The sequence below is a fragment of the Piliocolobus tephrosceles genome, chromosome 13 (assembly GCF_002776525.5).
Source record: "Piliocolobus tephrosceles isolate RC106 chromosome 13, ASM277652v3, whole genome shotgun sequence".
NCBI classification, from domain to species: domain Eukaryota; kingdom Metazoa; phylum Chordata; class Mammalia; order Primates; family Cercopithecidae; genus Piliocolobus; species Piliocolobus tephrosceles.
The window spans coordinates 118,771,187-118,790,788 of NC_045446.1; the positions used below are offsets into that span (position 1 = coordinate 118,771,187).

The following is a 19,602-nucleotide window of genomic DNA, read 5'->3' on the forward strand; positions in this document are numbered from 1 at the left end:
AGCCTATGTATAACCTGCTGGGTAAACAGGCATCATGAGAATTTCCCTGAGCTGAGCGGTGACAATTGTTTTTGCCATCTTGATTTAGAAGCCAGAACAATTCAGAGAATTGTAGATGAAAGTCATAAAATCTGTTCTCCATATTCTGCCCCCTTTTGGGCCCAAATCAAGTTTGACTTCTTTCATGAAGCCACTCACATCCCACTCGCTCCTTTTTTTGAACTCCTATGACACTTATATATTAGTGGCATATATTTTAACAAAGTTGCTCTTTATTTTTTTTTATATTTTTTATTATTTTTGAGACAGAGTCTTGCTGTCACCCAGGCTGGAGCGCGATGGTGTGATCTTGGCTGACTGCAACTTGCACCTCCCTGGTTCAAGTGATTCTTGTGCCTCAGCCTCCTGAGCTGCTGGGATTACAGGCGCCTGCCACCACACCTAAGTTTTGTATTTTTAGTAGAGACAGGGTTTCACCATGTTGGCCGGGCTGGTCTCAAACTACTGGCCTAAAGTGATCCACCAACCTCTGCCTCCCAAAGTGCCAGGATTAGAGTTGGGAGCCACTGCACCCAGTCTCTATTTTTATTTTAGGTTCAAGAGATACATGTGTGGGTTTGTGCCATAAGTATGTTCATGATACTGAGGTTTGGACTTCCAAGGATCCTTTCACCCAAGTAGTGAACATAGTACCCAATAGGAAGCTTTTCAGTCCTTTCCCCACTCACTCCTCCCTGTTTCTTTATTTTCATTACTTTGCTTTTGTCTTCATGTCCCCATATCATAAGCCTCTTGAGAATGGAAACCACGCCTGAGCTTCCTTGTATCCCCCTCAGTGCCTATAATGGTGTTGGGTACAGGGGCACCAATGAGTACCTGTTGAGATGAACAGCGACCACCCTGAAGGGAGAGAGCTGGGGAAAGGAGAAGGCAGGCACAGTAAGAGTTGATGTACTCTGCATACTGGTTATGTGCTGGTGCTGTTGTCAGCATTTAACACGTGCTAATCTGCTTAATTTTCACAGTTGCCTTATGAGGTGAACCCACCTTATAGAACAGATGATTTAGGTACAGAGATGTTACCTGAATGGCCCACAGTGACACAGCTACTAAGAGGCAAAGCCAGGATCTGAGCCCAGGGAGTCCAGCTCCAGAGTCTATGCCCTTCCACGTCTTCCACTACAGCAGCAGGACATGTGGGCAGTCATCAGGCCAGAGAAACGGAGGAAGTATGTACGTTCCAGAAAAAAACAAACCAGACCTAGAATCCTTACCCCAGCTCCACTTGCAATGACCGCTAAAGGGTCTCTTCAGCCTAAGGACAAGGTGTCTGTCCCCAGGGCCTCAGCTCTGCTTCTAGTTACCGACATATCAAGAGGACACTGACTGTGGCCTCTGCTCTCTCCCACCTCCCAGAGTTCCTTCCTGCCTCTCCATAAATGAGGGGACAGGTGATGGGAGACAGAGGGTGGCATGTGCCAATGGAGAGTAGCCCCAGGTCAGAGAGCCTGGGCTGGCACTTAGGAGTTGCCTGCTGGGAACAAGCCCCAGCCGAGCCGCATACACCAAACTCCACCCAGCAAGAGAATTCTCACTGCCCTAGAAAAGCAACCCCACAAATTTAAACAACCCTGCACCCCACCTTCTGCCCCCTGCACATACTTTCTTTGAAATCTTCCAATGCTGAGGAACAGAAAGATTGTCTGATGTCTCTGAGTCTCTCCTCTACAACCCCAATCCTGGATGGCCACGTCCAAAGCTACCAGAGTTCTCCTCCAGGGGTGGGAATAAGACAGCATCGACTGCCTTACAAGGAAGGACCTTGCAACACGCAGCCCGAGAACCTTTCAAGGAGGACAGGGGAAGTCTTTATTTTAAAAGTAGGGACTGTTTGAAGGATTTACCTTATGAAGTAAAAGGGAACTTCTTGCTCCAGTAAGTAATTTTAAAAGACAAACACGTTCACAGACATACACAGCAACAATGAAGAAACCATCACACCAGTTGTCCAAGGCATAAACTGTGAGTGTGGTTCCAAGACACATTGGCTTGGTTTGGTTCTGATGGAAATCTCTGTATTATCTGATTTTTAACTAAATGCAAAGTGAAGAGTGTTTTTATTCCTTCCTTCATTCACTCAGTGAACACCTACGAAGTGCAAGCTCCAGTCCTCAGGCTGCGTGCTGGAGATTCAAAGGTGAATATGAACTCAAAGAGACGACAGCCCAAAAGACAGAGATGGATGAGTAAATAATCAAGTGCAGTGAAAATTTTGGATTTCTGGAATAGGCGCTATTGATCCTATAAAGGGTATAAACCATGAAGGAGTCAAGGAGGGAAGAGTTAGACCAACCCAAAGGCCACCACAGAGGAGGCAATGCTTCTGCAAATCTTGAAGGGTACGCAGGTATTAACTAAGCATAAATTGCAAGGAACTGCAAGTAGTATAAAAAAGCAAAAGCAGGTGATGGGGCAAATAATGAGAATGAATACTGGAGATGTAAGCTGGATGCGGTGGCACACCTGTGGTCCCAGCCACTCAGGAGGCTGAGGTGGGAGGATTGCTTGAGCACAGGAGGTCAAGGCTGCAGTGAGCAGTGATTGTGCCACTGCACTCCAGCCTGGGCGACAGAGACAGACTCTGACTCTAAAAAAATTAAAATAAAATATTGAGGACGTAGACAGGAGTCAGATCATGGAGTTAAAGAATTATTCCATTAATTCAGCTCTTGTAAGCACTTCTACCTGACATAGCCGAGGACTTGATTCAAAATCCTTTCTTTGACCTGAATTGCCTAGAATTCTCCAAGAGAGAAAACAAGCTTTGCAGACTCTCAAAGGGAACTGGCCATGGTGGAACGCGGGCCTTGGAGGACTGGAAGGGGCTATGACTCAGGAAGCAGCAAGGGAGACAAGCGCCCAAGCCTCACCGAGAAGGGAAGACCAGGCTGCTCTCATTTCTCGACCCAGCTGCTTCACACACCAGAGCGCGCCTAGAGTTCAAGCAGCTTTTCTCCATTTCTCCCCTCAGTGCTTAACGTCTCAGGCCACAGGCTGCCAGCACTCACCTTCTGCCGAGGCGGCCCTGCAGCCTCCCTGTTCTGAGGCCCCTGCCTCTCCCTGATGAAACTCCCTCGGTGCTAACTTGGCAAGAACAGGCCAACGCTGCTGTGCTTCCCTTTGCCCTTGAAAAGAATGAGGTTTAGGGGAGGCTCTGCCCAGTCCGGTGCTGTCCGGGATAGCTGAGCAGAAGCTGCCGAAGCCGGCCTCCTGGACTGAGCTTGGTCTAGCAGCTTATCCACGTGAGAGCCCTGGCTGTTTGGAGGCACCGGGAGCGGCTGGGCCTGCAGCGTCCCACCTGGAGGGAAAGCACGCACCGCGAGGCAGGCGTGGGCCCTGCAGCCAGCGCTGGGCAGGCGGCAGCCGCGCTCCCTGTTGCCATGCTTCTCCGGCGGAACGCGGCGCCCCCTGGCGGCAGAACGCTTGTGGCCGCCGTTACACTCCTGTGGAAACAGCGCCATCTGCCGAACGCTCTATCACATTGCTGATTGGCCAACGCAGACTTTTCTGTAAGTATTTTTCCTTCTGCTTGCTTAAATCAGGCCGTCTTGAGCCTATTCAAAGTGTACTTCTTAAATGAAAAAAGAAAGTGACAGTACAAGATGTTTTGCTCGCTGGAAAAACGAGGATGAAAGGAAAATGGGTAGCGATTATCCGAATAGTATGTGCTTCCTGCCTGTAGTGAGGAGTGAACATGGCGGGGCCGCACATTGCAGAGGAAAAGGCATGCATTTTGGAGTCAGGCAACTGCGATTAAATTCTCACTAGCTTTGTGAACTAGGAAGGTTACTTAGCATTTCTGAGTCTCGTTTGTCCTCATCTGTAAAGTAGAAGTATATTTACCTTGCAGCATTGTAGCAAAAGTTAAATAAAATAATGTGCATAAAATGAAAATTAAATGTGTATGAAGTAAATCAGATAATATGTATAATAGGTAGGCTTTAAAGTATAACACAAAAATATCAAATAGACATTTTTTTCTAATTGTTAGAATTGTGAAATATTCCTGAAATGGATTTATGAAATGAGAAGATGGAATTTCTCTGAGGTATTTTTAAATTTTCTCTAGAATGGTTGATTCTGACCTTTCTGTAAAAGACGATCTATTTCTGGGCACAGATCCTAGAAACAGAATTCTGCCAAAGTGAGACTCTACTAACATTTATTGAATGTCTGCCACATGCTAGACACTTTCAAAGATGCTCTTTCATTATCGCCAGTAAAATCTGAAGCTTCAGGATCTATTCCCTCTTCCCAGCAAAGTTTTGCCAGGAATATGAGAACCTCTTTTGTATAGCCTCTCAAGTACTTTCAAGATTACTCAGAAAAGCCCAAAACTTTGAACAACCCAAATGCCAATTAACAGGAGAATCAAAGATAGTACATCCATACAATGAAATATTACTGGGCAATGAAAAAGACAACCAACCAGATAAACACCATAGCAGGGACTCTCAAATCTGAGGCAAAAATAAAAAGTCAGGCCAAATATATATTGTATTTGCATGAAGTTCTAGAATGTGAAAATCTAATTCATGGTGGTAGAAATCAGAATCATTATCCACACAGGATAGGGGTGGGGACTGACTGCAGAGGGGCACTAGGGAACTTGTGGGGTGATGGGCACGTACTGAATGTTGATCTGGGTGCTGGCTGCACAGTTATGTACAGGCAGTGGTGTGCTGAAGCCTGCTGGCACCATCAAGAGAGTGGACTGTTAATTTTTCAGGATGTTTGCAAGCCAGTCAACATCACATTGATAGCTTGGAATCCACCATGGTGGAAATATTTATACTCCAAAAACTGGCAAACACTACAAAGCATGGCTTTTTTATCCCACCAGAGAGCCAGTTGTAAAACATGTATGAACACACCACTGTATACATTTGCCAAAGCTCACTGAATTACGTATTTCAGATCCATGCATTATACTGTACGGAAATTACATTTCGAAAACGGGGGGTGAATAAAAGCTCTCTGCCATCAGAGTGTGCAGAGCACAGCTGGAGGCCCATGCTGACCAGCTGGGGAGAAAGGTTGGAATCAGTCGTTTGTGGGATGGAAAAGCAAAATTTAAGAAGTATTTTTCAGTCATAATGGATCTAAAGCAAAAAAGCAGATCAAAATACATAAGCCTCAGAACAGAAGCGCAAGGCTGGGTCAGCATTTGGTAATGGCTGCACAGATTACAGATCATCAGCTTCGCCTTAGCAAGGAGGAACTGGAGGCCCATGTCAGAATCCAGTGTTCATCCTCTATAATTTCATTAATTTTATTATTTAAATCACCATACAAACCAGGCACAGAGGCTCATGCACTTTGGAGGCTGAGACAGGTGGATCGCTTGAGCCCAGGAGTTTGAGACCAGCTTAGGCAACATGGCAAAACCCCGTCTCTACAAAATACGAAAAATGACTCAGGCATGGTGGCACATGCCTGTAGTCCCAGTTACTTAGGAGGCTGAGGTGGGAGAAGCACCTGAGCCCAGGAGCTCAAGGTTGCAGGGAGCCATGATTGTGCCACTGCATTCCAGCTTGGACAAAGAATGAGACCCTATCTAAAAAATATATATATTTTTTTTTTGGTGTAAAGTTCTATAATTTTAACACATGTATAGATTCATATAAGCACTGCCACAATCAGGATTCAAAATAGTGCCATAGGCTGGGCACGGTGGCTCAAGCCTGTAATCCCAGCACTTTGGGAGGCCGAGACGGGCGGATCACGAGGTCAGGAGTTCGAGACCATCCTGGTTAACACGGTGAAACCCCATCTCTACTGAAAAATACAAAAAAAAAGCTAGCCGGGCAAGGTAGCTGGTACCTGTAATCCCAGCTACTCGGGAGACTGAGGCAGGAGAATGGCGTAAACCCGGGAGGCGGAGCTTGCAGTGAGCTGAGATCCGGCCACTGCACTCCAGCCCGGGCCACAGAGCGAGACTCCGTCTCAAAAAAAAAAAAAAAAAAAAAGTGCCATCACACCCCCAAAAACTCCCTCATGTTTTCCCTTTATAATCACAGTCTCTCCCATTCGTAACTCCTGGCAACCACAGATCTATCCTCCATCAGTGTTTTATCTGCTCAAAATGAGAAACACAGTATGTAAACTTCTGAGACTACTTCCTTCCCCCACCCCCCAGCATCATGCCTTGGAAAGTGCTCAGTTGCTGCATGTGTAAATAGTTTATTCTTTGCTACTGCTGAGTAGTATTTCATTGTATGGATATACCACAACTTCTTTATCCATTTATACCTGTTCATTCACCTGTTGAAGGACATTTGCTTAGAGTGATTATGAATAGAACATTGCATAATCATAGAATTATCAATAGAATGTTTATATACAGGTTTTTATGTAAGCATAAGCTTTCATTTCTCTAGGAAGTGGGGTTTCTGGGTTATACAACAAATACATGCTAACTTTAAAAGAAATTGCCAAACTTTTCCAGACTGGCTATACCATTTTTTATTCCCACCCACAATGTATAAGAATTGCAATAGAGAGAAGAATGAAATAGATGCAACAAAAAATGCTACAGAGAGTATCACCACTGATCCCATGGGAACACAAACTACCATCAGAGAATACTATAAACACCTCTATGTGAATAAACTAAAAAATCTAGAAGAACTGGATAAATTCCTGGACACATACACCCTCCCAAGACTAAACCAGGAAGAAGTCGAATCCCTGAATAAACCAATAACAAACTCTGAAATTGAGGCAGTAATTAATAGCCTACCAACCAAAAAAAGTCCAGGACCAGACAGATTCACAGCTGAATTCTACTAGAAGTACAAAGAAGAGCTGGTACCATTCTTTCTGAAACTAATCCAAACAATAGAAAAAGAGGGAATCCTCCCTAACTCTTATGAGGCCAGCATCATCCCAATGCCAAAACCTGGCAGAGACACAACAAAAAAAGAAAATTTCAGGCCAATATCCCTGATGAACATCCATGCAAAAATTCTCAATAAAATACTGGCAAACTGAATCCAGCAGCACATCAAAAACCTTATCACCACGATCAAGTCGACTTTATCCCTGGGATGTGAGGCTGGTTCAACATACACAAATCAATAAACATAATCCAGCATATAAACAGAACCAAAGACAAAAACCACATGATTATCTCAATAGATGCAGAAAAGGCCTTCTACAAAATTCAACACCACTTCATGCTAAAAACTCTCAATAAACTAGGTATAGATGGAACGTATATCAAAATAATAAGAGCTATTTATGACAAACCCACAGCCAATATTACTGAATTGGCAAAAACTGGAAGCATTCCCTTTGAAAACTGGCACAAAACACAGATGCCCTCTCTCACCACTCCTATTCAACATAGTGTTGGAAATTCTGGCCAGGGCAATCAGGCAAGAGAAAGAAATAAAGGGTATTCAAATAGGAACAGAGGAAGTCAAATTGTCTCTGTCTACAGATGACGTGATTGTATATTTACAAAACCACATCGTCTCAGTCAAAATCTCCTTAAGCTGATAAGCAATCTCAGCAAAGTATCAGGATACAAAATCAATATGCAAAAATCACAACCACTCCTATACACCAATAACAGAGAGCCAAATATGAGTGAACTCCCATTCACAATTGCTACAAAGAGAATAAAATACCTAGGAATCCAACTTACAAGGGATGTGAAGGACCTCTTCAAGGAGAACTATAAACCACTGTTCAAGGAAATAAGAGAGGACACAAACAAATGGAAAAACATTCCATGCCCATGGATAGGAAGAATCAATATCGTGAAAATGGCCATATTGCCCAAGGTAATTTACAGATTCAATGTTATCCCCATAAAGCTACCACCGACTTTCTTCACAGAATTGGAAAAAACTACTTTAAACTTCATATGGAACCAAAAGAGAGCCCGCATAGCCAAGACAATCCTGAGCAAGAAGAACAAAGCTGGAGGCATCACTCTACCTGACTTCAAACTATACTACAAGCCTACAGTAATCAAAACAGCATGGTACTGGTACCAAAATAGATATATAGACCAACGGAACAGAACAGAGGCCTCAGAAATAATACCACACATCTACAACCATCCGATCTTTGACAAACCTGACACAAACAAGCAATGGTGAAAAGATTCCCTATTTAATAAATGGTGTTGGGAAAACTGGCTAGCCATATGCAGAATACTGAAACTGGATCCCTTCCTTACACCTTATACAAAAAACAACTCAAGATGGATCAAAGACTTAAACGTAAGACATAGGACCATAAAAATCCTAGAAGAAAATCCAGGCAATACCATTCAGGACATAGGCATGGGCAAAGACTTCATGACTAAAACACCAAAAGCAATGGCAACAAAAGCTACAGTTGACAAATGGGATCTAATTAAACTAAAGAGCTTCTGCACAGCAAAAGAAACTATCATCAGAGTGAACACACAACCTACAGAATGGGAGAAAATTTTGGCAGTCTATCCATCTGACAAAGGTAATATCCAGAATCTACAAAGAACTTAAACAAATTTACAAGGAAAAAACAAACAACCCCATCAAAAAGTGGGCAAAGGATATGAACAGACACTTCTCAAAAGATGACATGTATGCAGCCAACAGACATATGAAAAAATGCTCATCATCACTGGTCATTAGAGAGATGAAAATCAAAACTACAATGAGATACCATCTCACACCAGTTAGAATGGCAATCATTAAAAAGTCAAGAAACAACACATGCTGGAGAGGACGTGGAGAAACAAGAACACTTTTACACTGTTGGTGGGAGTGTAAATTAGTTCAACCATTGTGGAAGACAGTGTGGAGATTCCTCAAGGATCTAGAACTAGAAATGCCATTTGACCCAGCAATCCCATTACTGGGCATATACCCAAAGGATTAAAAATCATTCCACTATAAAGACACATGTACACCTATGTTTATTGTGGCACTATTCACAAGAGCAAAGACTTGGAACCAACTCAAATGTCCATCAATAATAGACTGAATAAAGAAAATGTGGCATATATATACCATGGAATACTATGCGGCCATAAAAAAGTATGAGTTCACGTCCTTTGCAGGGACATGGATGAAGCTAGAAACCATCATTCTCAGCAAACTATCTCAAGGACAGAAAACCAAACACCGCATGTTCTCTCTCACTCATAAGTGGGAGCTGAACAATGAGAACACGTGGACATAGGGAGGGGAACATCACACACCAGGACCTTTTGGGGGATGGGGGGCTAAGGGAAGGATAACATTAACAGAAATACCTGATGTAGGTGACAGGGTGACAGGGTGACGGGTGCAGTAAACAGCCATGACACAGGTATCCCTAGGTAACAAAACCGCACGTTCTGCACATGTACCCCAGAACGTAAAATTAAAAAAAAAAAAAAAAAGAATTGCAATTGCTCTCAACAGCTCTTGGTATTACCAAAAGTTTTCCTTTTTTCAGCAATTCTAGTAGGTGTGTTTGGTTTTAGTTTCCAAGTCTCCAATGTTTAATGATATTAAACATCTTTTTGTGTTTTATTTGCCATTTATATATTCTGCAAAGTCCTGGGACAGATGTGACTTGCAAGTTTTTTCTCCTGGGCTATAGTGTTTTCATTCTCTTAATAGCATCTTAAGTCTTTTAATTTCGGTAAAGACCAATTTATCAACTTTTTCTTTTATGGATCATGCTTATGGTACCATGACTAAGAATTCTTTTCCTAATCCCAGGAAGAGATTTTCTACTATGTTCTTTTCTAAAATTTTTAGAGCTTCACTTTTACATCTATTATCCATATTGAGTTCATTTGTGTATGAGCTGTAAGGTTTTTTTCTTTTGTCTGTTTATATGAATGTTCAGTTGTTCTAACATCATTTGTTGAAAATATGATCCTTTTTTTATTGAATTACCTTTGCACCCTTGTCAAAAATCACATGGCCATATTTAAGCAGCTATCTTTCTGGACTCGATTCTGTTCCATTGATCTCTGTGTTCCTATGCAGTACCATACTGTCCTGATTACTGTAACTTTGCAGTATGACTTAAAACTGAGTAGCATGATTCCTACACCGTTATTTTTCAAAATTGTTTTAGCTATTCTAGTCCTTGGCCTTCCCATGTAAACATTAGCATCAGCTTGTCTGTAACAACAAAATGTCCTGGCGAGATTTTTGACTGGAATTGTTTTAAATCTCTGTATCAGTTTTGGCAGAATTGGCAACTTTTTAAAGTTAAGTCTTCCAATCTTCAAATATGGTGTTTGTTATTTGTTTATATCTTCTTTGAGTTTTTTCACTGGTATTTTGTAGCTTTCAGTAAGATGTTTATCTATTTCATTTTTTTGGTACTTTCTATGTGGTACTGGTTTTCAATCTTCCTATCCAATTACACATTTCTGGCTGTGATGGCTAATTTTTTTTTTTTTTTTTTTTTCTTTTTGAGACGGAGTCTTGCTTTGTCACCCAGGCTGGAGTGCAGTGGCACAATCTCGGCTCACTGCAAGCTCCGCCTCCAGGGTTCATGCCATTCTCCTGCCTCAGCCTCCTGAGTAGCTGGGACTATAGGCGCCCACCACCACGGCCGGCTAATTTTTTTGTATTTTTAGTAGAGACAGGGTTTCACCATGTTAGCCAGGATGGTCTTGATCTCCTGACCTCGTGATCCACCTGCCTCAGCCTCCCAAAGTGCTGGGATTACAGGCATGAGCCACCGTGCCCGGACTTGATGGTTAATTTTATATGTCAACTTGGCCAAGTCATGGTAGACACTTTGGGCTCAAACACCAGTCTAGCTGTCGCTGTGAAAAAATGTTTTAGATGTGATTGACACTGAAATCAATCACCTTTGAGTAAAGCAGATGACCCTCCATAATGTAGCTGGGCCTCCTCCAATCAGTTGTAGACCTTGAGAAAAAAGACTGAGGTTCCTTGGAAAAGGGGGAATTCTACCAGCAGATGGCCTCCAGACACGAGCTGCAATATCACCTCTTCCCTGGGTCTCCAGCCTGACAGCCTGCTCTGTAGAATTCAAATTTGTCAGCCCCTCCAATCGCACAAATTCCTTAAAATTAACCAATCTGTCTCGCTCTCCCTCTTTTTAAACACACACACGTGTATCTTTCACATATATACATGTATGTGTGTATATATATGTGTGTGTGTGTGTGTATCCTATTGGTTGTTTCCCTAGAGAACCCTAATATGCTGACATATAGAAATACAATTTGTTTTTTTATGTGTGTTAACCTTACATCCTGCAACCTTGTTAAACTCACTTATTAGTTCTAAGAGGTTTTTGCAAACTCCTTGGGTCTTTGACATAGACAATCGTGTACACTATGAACAAGAACTGTCCTCTCCAGGGTAGGACAGGCACCAGGTTAAGAGTTGGGCATCTTAGGTCCTGCATGAAAGCACATAGTGCCCTGGCTCTTGAAAAGCATGAAAATCCTGAGAGAAAGCAACACAGAGCTTTCTCCACTGTGAGGTGGTGAGGAGGGGATTAGGACACTAGGTGAGAAAGGACAGGCCTAGACAATGAAGCAAGGGGCCACTGGGCAGATGGGAAAAACCACCTGCTCCTCAAAACGGCCAGGCTCTGAGATGAAGCGGGAATCTGCACTTAAACTGAGACTAGATCCATCCCAAGGATTCAAGTGAGTCTGGCACATGGACAGGAATCCCAGTGGAAGCCTTTTTGTGGAGTGAAGGGCGGGGGTGAGTTGCAAAATTTTCTGGACCAGAACTTACTGTAGGAAAAGAACAATTGAAACTGGGCATGGGCTCCTGCTTATGGTCCCAGCTACTCAGGAGGCTGAAGCAGGGGGACTGCTTGAGCCCAGGACGCTGCAGTGTGCTGTGATCACACCTGTGAAGGCTGCTACGCTCCAGCCTGGGCGAGAGAGCAAGACCCCATGTCCAAGAAAAGAAAGGAAAGAATTCAGGCACTGTGAGGTAACCTAGGAACAAAGCTTCAGAGCATTCTGAGTACAACAGAAAAAAAAGGTTTTTCTTAAAGTCCATAAAATCCTGGGACATTAGCATCCTTTTCTGGAAACCCCTCTCTTAAACTGTAACTCTAGGGAGACAGAGGTTCCCGTAGACGAACAGAGCACATGGCCCCAGCGCCCAGCAGAGTGACGTGGAGCTGCAGAGTCCTGCGGGGACTCATTTGTACACAAGCACATGAAACACCCCCACAGGAGCCCAGATGTTTCCTCTGTCTTGCTGCAGACTTTGAAAGAGCTCGAGACCCTGTGAAATCAAGGGGGTGAAAACCCGTGCAATCGAGGGGTTTTAACTCATGGTATGCTGTTTCTGCAGGCCTGTGACATCAAGAGAAAACAGAAAAGAGAAGGGAATTCCACCTTTACCCACTGAAAATACATCTACCCACCTCCTCTGTCACAACCCCTATGAGATGGTTCTGCCATCTCCCAGCCCTGAAGACTGTGAGGTCATCTGACCACCTATTACATTGCTAAATATGGCAGGATGTCACCTGACTCGACATTAGGCTGCCCGTCAATCATCAAACCCCTTGCTCCCACTTACTTTTCTATCACCCCGTCGGTTTCCCAACAGCTGTCCTTAAGTCCTCCAGGCTATAGAAACCACTCTTGAAACAATGTGTCAGCGTACCATTAGTGTCCTTCAACTCACACCCTCACTTCCCCGCCCCTCCTCTGTGAACGTCTCTCCTTACTTCTTCCACCAGCACTAATCAACCTAATATTTCTTCACTCTTTTCTCCCCTCCCAGCTTCCCTCCCACCTGCACCTGATCCTCCCTATCCTTTCTCCTCTTTCTTTCCAATTCTCCACACCACGACTGAACCCCTGTCAGGAACGGTGCTCCCCCTGGGCCCCTCCACACCTCCTGAAGCCCTGTCACTTCTCACCACCCACAGCTCCGATGGCCCTGGGCCTCCCTCCCGACAGCTGGGGCCCTTCCTGGATCTCTGCACATCACCAAGCTAAGCCAGTGTTCCAAAACAGTCTCCTGAACAATGATGACAACTGCACAGTTATTTTGGAAGGTGAGTGTGGCCAGAGTCCCAGAACAATGCAGGAAAGACAATGGGATGGTGGGCAGCAGGTAGCCTGGCCAGCTCTCTTTGTGCAGATGAATTCAGGAGCCTGGTATTTCTTCGAAGGATGACCAGAGAACAGATGAGCACTCAGGATCACACTGAGACCAGGTCCCTAATGCTCCTAATCCCTTAGGACACAAGGACCTGAAAGACATAGAAACTACTTCTCTGAAAACTGGCTTATTCTCCCAAAGTTGACCAGGATCCAGAGCTTAGATTGCAGGATGTCAGGGCATATGCTGAGGCCTAGCTGTCTTCAAGCTGCAGTTTCCAAGATAGCCCAGAATAGAGTCCAATCAATATATGGCAATATAGTTATTTGTTTTCTGTAACTTTTACAAAAACATACATACAGAAATGTATCTAAGTCGTAAGTTTACAGCTCAATGAATTTTCACAAAATGAACACACCCTCAAAACCAGCACCCAGATAAAGAGAATACAACAAAAACAGCAGCGGCCCTCCTCACCCCTGCCTCCAGCCAATACTCCATCCCCCACCCCAGGATAAATGCAATCCCAGCTTCTAACATTGTGCACTGGTTTTGCCTGTTCTTTGAACTTTCTGTAGCAGAGTCATAGAATATGTACACTTCTGTGATTGGCTCATTTCAGTCAACATAATGTCTGTGAGAGTCATCCTTCTTGGATATAGTTGCAGTTAATTCATTATCATTACTGTATTGTATTGTATTCAATAAATATTACAATTCATTCATCCATTCTACTCTCCAGCATTTGGGTAGTTTCCAGTTTGAAGGCATAAGTAGAAGTATTATTAATATTCTAGGACGTGTTTTCATTAAACATGCATGCAGCTCTGTTGGGTACAGTATAGGCCTTGGAGTGGAATTACAGTTCTCAGAAACAAAAGAAAATAAACTCGAGTTTGATATAGACTCGATTGTTGCAAGACACAGATTCCCTGACAGTAGTGAACCTGAGTTGGCCATGAACAGTGGAAGGAGCGTGCTTGTTAAAAGGACAAATGTGATGCTGGGAGACACGTACAGATCTCAAGAGATTATTCAGGGAAGCACCAGGTTTATTTTAAATGATGGGAAGAGGTATCAAATAAAGGTTATAAAACCATCCCAATAAATAAGGCCGATGGTGGGCTGATAATATCTTCAGAGAACATGTTTAGGATCATATGGTTCTTCTTCATTCTTCTCTGCAGAACCTCCTGGCAGTTATGGCAGTGGAACATTGGAAACAGAGATGAACAGGAGGTGGGAAGAGGAGGCTAAGTGCATGTGGGCCTAAAAGTCCCTGCTTTGGGAGTTTTTAAACAGTCCTGGATGGAGGTAAGGAGGCAGGCGTGATTCTAAGATCTCAAGGAAAGGAGATTCCATGTCATTCTTCTCTTTCCTTGGCCCCTAGACTGTTTACGAATGAAATAATTTCATCAATGCTAGCAGATCCCCTCACTGAGACTTCTAAAGATTTTTATCAACAATTTTATGTCACTCCCAGTAACTCTTTGAAGGTAAATGACAGAATTAATTTTCCCATTTAAAAAATCGAAACACAAAGACCCAGTGGAGTCTGCATTTTCTAGTTTTAGTCAGCCAATCTGGAAGTTGTGTCCTGGTGACCACAGTGTCCCAGCTGTCAACTACAGGCAAGTCTACAGCATCATCTTCCATTCACCATGTGGTTACTGCACCTCTTATACAAACTACCTGCGTTACTCAGTCATCCAATATCAAGGACTATACCACACTCCTTAGGGCAGGCGTGAGCACTTAGAGATTAATAAAACAGGCCGGGCACAGTGGCTGAAGCCTGAAATCCCAACATTTTGGGAAGCTGAGGTGGAAGAACTGCTCTAGCCCAGGAGTTCAAGACCAACCTTGGCAACATAGTGAGACCCCCATCTCTACTAAAAATAAAAAAATTAGCCTGACGCGGTGGTACCTTTCCTGTGGTCCCAGCTACTTGGAAGGCTGAGGTGGGAGGATCCCCTGAGCTCAGGAGGTTGAGGCTGCAGTGAGTTGTGATTGCGCCATTTCACACCAGCCTGGGCAACAGAGCAAGACCCTGTCTCCAAAAATAAATTAATTAATTAAAATTTAAAATAAAACCCTTTTAGAGTTCAAGTCTTAATCACCATACGGCTTTGGGCAACTTATTTTATCTCTCTGTGCCTCCATTTCCTAGACCTGGAAACAAAAATAAGAGAATGAAATTTATACAGCTTCTCAGAAAGAGTATGTAAGTTAAGCCACACAAAGCATATAAATATCTGTCACTTAGTAGCCACTCAGCACATGGTAATTACAGAGCATGGTGCTGTAAGAAGTTGCCGGGGAGGCAGACATATAAATGAATGCAGAAAATATGTGAGGAATACTAAAAGAGAAATTAAAGTGTCCTGTGACTTTTTCATCCACATACACGAGTATCAAAGCTAGTATCTCTCTGGGAGGATCACGGCAGACGGGAGGCAGGACTAGATTGCAGCTCCCACTCAGATGGACACAGCAGCGTGTGGAGTATTGCATCATGAACTTTTGCTCCAGAATGACTGCAGGAATAAATCAGGAAAGCCAAGAGAACCCAGAGACCTTCTGAAGGAAGTGCAGGACCTGGGAGTCACCGTGAGGGCCCAAACTGTGGAAGTGGGAAAGGGGTGTTGTTCACCCCCAAACACAACCTCACTGGGGAACCCTAAGATCTAGATCATGGGAGAAGATTCTGCCATTACCTGGGCTGAGTCAATTCAGAGAGCCGTGTGAAATGCAGGGGTAGAGGAAGCAGTGGGAGAATCCCTGCGGGCTCTCCGGGTCCCCTGACAAGCCATTTCTGCCTTGCCTCCCAGGGGCCATTGGGGAGGGCTACCAGAGGCACTGGGAAAAGGCCACAGGGAGAGGGAAGCCTCCAGCTGAACTTTGTAACAATTCCAACTGAACAAGAAGTCTCGTGGCCAAAACTACAGGGAGGGCATGAATCCGGTGTGCAGACTACAGGCAGGGAAGCACGAAGGGTTCACAGCTTTCACAGCTGGGAGGCTGGTAGCCTGGGGCAAGCTCTCAGCCCTGCTTGCCCACTGCCTGGACACAGACTCGGTGCTGTTGAGCGGGGAATGGTGAGAGTGAGACTGGCCCTTTGGGTTGTGTGGGAGCTGGGTGAGGCCTGTGACTGCCAGCTTTCCCTCACTTCCCTGACAACCTGCATGACACAGCAGAGGCAGCATAATCCTCCTAGGAACATAACTCCATTGACCTGGGAAGCACACCTCCAGCCCCCACAGCAGCCACAGCAAGACCCGCTCAAGGAGAGTCTGAACTCAGACATGCCTAGCACTCCCCACTTAATGGTCCTTTCTACCCACCCTGATAGCTGAAGATGAACGGCACATACTCTTGGGAGTTCTAGGGCCCCACCCACCACCTGATCTCCCCCATACTACCACAGCTGATGCTCTCTTGAAAGTGCCACCTCCCAGCAGGAGGCCAACCAGCACAAAAATAGTGCATTAAACCACTAAAACTGAGGACCCTTAGAGTCCCTTTCACCCCCCGCCATCTCCACCAGAGCAGGTGCTGGTGTCCACAGCTGAGAGACCCACAGATGGTCCGCACCACAAGACTCTGTATAGACAACTCCCGCTCCAGACAACTCCCAGTGCCAGCCCAGAGCCTGGTAGACCTGTTGGGTGACTAAATTCAGAAGAGAGATAATAATCCCTACAGCTCAGATCTCAGGAAGCCACATCCCTAGGAGAAGGGGGAGAGTACTACATCAAGGGAACACCCTGTGGGACAAAAGAATCTGAACAACAGCCTTGAGCCCTAGACCTTCCCTCCAACAGAGTCTACCCAAATGAGAAAGAACTAGAAAGCCAACTCTGGTAATACGACAAAACAAGACTCTTTAATGCCCTCCAAAAAATCACACTAGCTCACCAGCAATAGATCCAACAACAACAACAACAAAAAAAACCTGATTTACCTGAAAAAGAATTTATAAGGTCAGTTATTAAGCTAATCAAAGAGGTGCCAGAAAAAAGCAAAGCCCAATTTAGGAAATAAAAAATACAAAAAATAAGGGGAGAAAGGTATCATATAATAAAAAGCAATCAAAACTTCAGGAACCAATGGATACACTTACAGAAATTCAAAATGCTCTGGAAAGTCTCAGCAATAGAAGTGAATGAGCAGGAGAAAGAACCTCAGAGCTCCAAGACAAAGTTTTCAAAATAATCCAACAAAGACAAAGAAAAAAGAATAAGAAAATATGAACAAAGCCTCCAAGAAGTCTGGGATTATGTTAAATGACCAAACCAAAGAATAATCGGTATTCCCAAGAAGAAGAGAAATCTAAAAGTTTGGAAAACATATTTAGTTATCCACTACTGGGTATCTACCCAGAGGAAAAGAAGTCATTATACGAAAAGGATACTTGCACACACATGTTCATAGCAGCACAATTCTCAGTTGTAAAAATGTGGAACCAACCCATATGTCCATCAATCAATGAGTGGATAAAGAAACTGCCGTATACATATACAATGGAATACTACTCAGCCATAAACAGGAATGAATTAATGGCATTCACAGCAACCTGGATGAGACTGGAGACTATTATTCTAAGTGAAGTAACTCAGGAATGGAAAACCAAACATTGTATGTTCTCACTCATATGTGGGAGCTAAGCTATGAAGATACAGACATAAGAATGACACAGTGGACTTTGGGACTCAGGGAGAAAGGGTGGAAAGGGAGTGATGGATAAAAGACTACTACAATTTGGGTGCAGGGTCTACTGCTCGGGTGATGGGTGCACCAAAATCTCACAAATCACCACTAAAGATCTTACTCATATAACCAAACACCACCTGGTCCCCAATAACCTATGGAAATAAAATAATTTTTTTTAAAAAAAGAAACTAGGCTGGGCGCGGTTTGTAATCACGTCTGTAATCTCAGCACTTTGGGAGGCCAAGGCAGGTGGATTACCTGAGGCCAGGAGTTTGAGACCAGCCTGGCCGACATGGTGAAACCCTGTCTCTACTAAAAATATAAAAATTTACCGGGCGTGGTGGCACACACCTGTAATCCCAGCTACTCGGGAGGCTGAGGCAGGAGAATTGCTTGAGCCTGGGGGACAGAGGTTGCAATGAGCCGAGATCGTGCCACTGCACCCCAGCCTGGCCGACAGAGCGAGACTCTGTCAAAAAAAAAAAAAGAAAGAAAGAAAAAGAAACTAATAGGGAACAAAAGCTAGTATCACTCTTACATGAGATCTTTACATACTATACAGTAAAACTATTTCAATCTCAGTAAGAACTAAGTAAATAAATACAATGACAATAAGGGACTTTTGTGCATCCAAAACTTTCAGGCAAAGATCATAAGTTCCCTAGCATCATTAACATGTCCAGGTTATATTTATCGAGCCTTACTTGTTCCTTCCCACACATTAACATTTCAGAATTATATTTCATTTATAACAAGTATTCTGTAAACTCACTAACCTGACAGGGTTAATATCAAAAAATAAAAACAAAATTAATGGCATTTAAATAAAAATAGCCTCTGGCTTCAGCCCATCCTGGCAACAACAGTGAAATTCCAGCATCCCCCCCAATCTTCTCAGAGTTCTTGGATGGCCTGAGAATGATCCCCACGGCCTCTAGACACTACCAGCAACGTTCTTTGCAAGGTGGTCCCCTCCTTCTTTCAATTGGTTCCACCTCTGTCTGCAAAGGCTGCTTTCCTTTCTCTCTTATGGCTCACTTTACTGATACGGAACTCCTCCCTTCCCAATACTGAGATCTACTGTGTCCTGGGGCTGGGGCTGTACCTCTCCCGTATCACTCCCCTGCTCTTGTCACCATCACTGCTTCTGTCCTGAGCCACAAGCCCTCAGCTAAGCCACAGCATGCAAGCGTGCGTTTCAGTCCAGAGGCAGAGTTGGAGGCCACTTGCTCCAGAAGAAAACGTGCACTTTACTTTCTTACCTTGCTGCATCCACAAGAGGGAGCCTCGTGCCAGCTTCTCCAGTCAGAGTGGTAGCCCCCAAGACTTCCTGCTTCCACCCACCTTTAGGTGCAGCATCCAACAAGGTCAAAATCACATGTCTTGCATCTAATCAAAAATTACCAGGCATGCAAAAAAAAAACAGGAAAATATGACCCTAAATATAGAGAAAACAAACATGAAAAACAACCCAGAAATGACACAGACTATAGAATTAGTGGAAATAATTATTATAATTGCATCCTATATGCTCAAAAATTTAGAAGACTGAAGGTGTTGGCAGATATATTTTTTAAAATACCTTTTTCTGAAATTAAAACTACAATGTCTAACATGAAAATACATTGGATGAGATTAACAGCAGATTAGACACTAAGAAGAAAAGATATGTGAACCCGAAGACAGCAATAAAAAGCATCCAAATTGAAATACAAGGAGAAAAAAACGACTGAAAAGAAACGAGAACAGCATCAGGGCACTGTGG

At 43.7% G+C, this 19,602-nt stretch overlaps 1 long non-coding RNA gene across 1 annotated transcript; it reads right to left on the bottom strand.

The window, feature by feature from the left end:
* Positions 1-14,158: 14,158 nt before the first annotated feature.
* LOC111540041 lies at positions 14,159-19,227 on the bottom strand. The gene is made up of 2 exons (XR_002730874.1): positions 19,100-19,227; positions 14,159-14,515 (listed from the first exon to the last, which is right to left on the bottom strand). It is a non-coding gene; the product is annotated as an uncharacterized LOC111540041 (long non-coding RNA).
* Positions 19,228-19,602: the final 375 nt, after the last annotated feature.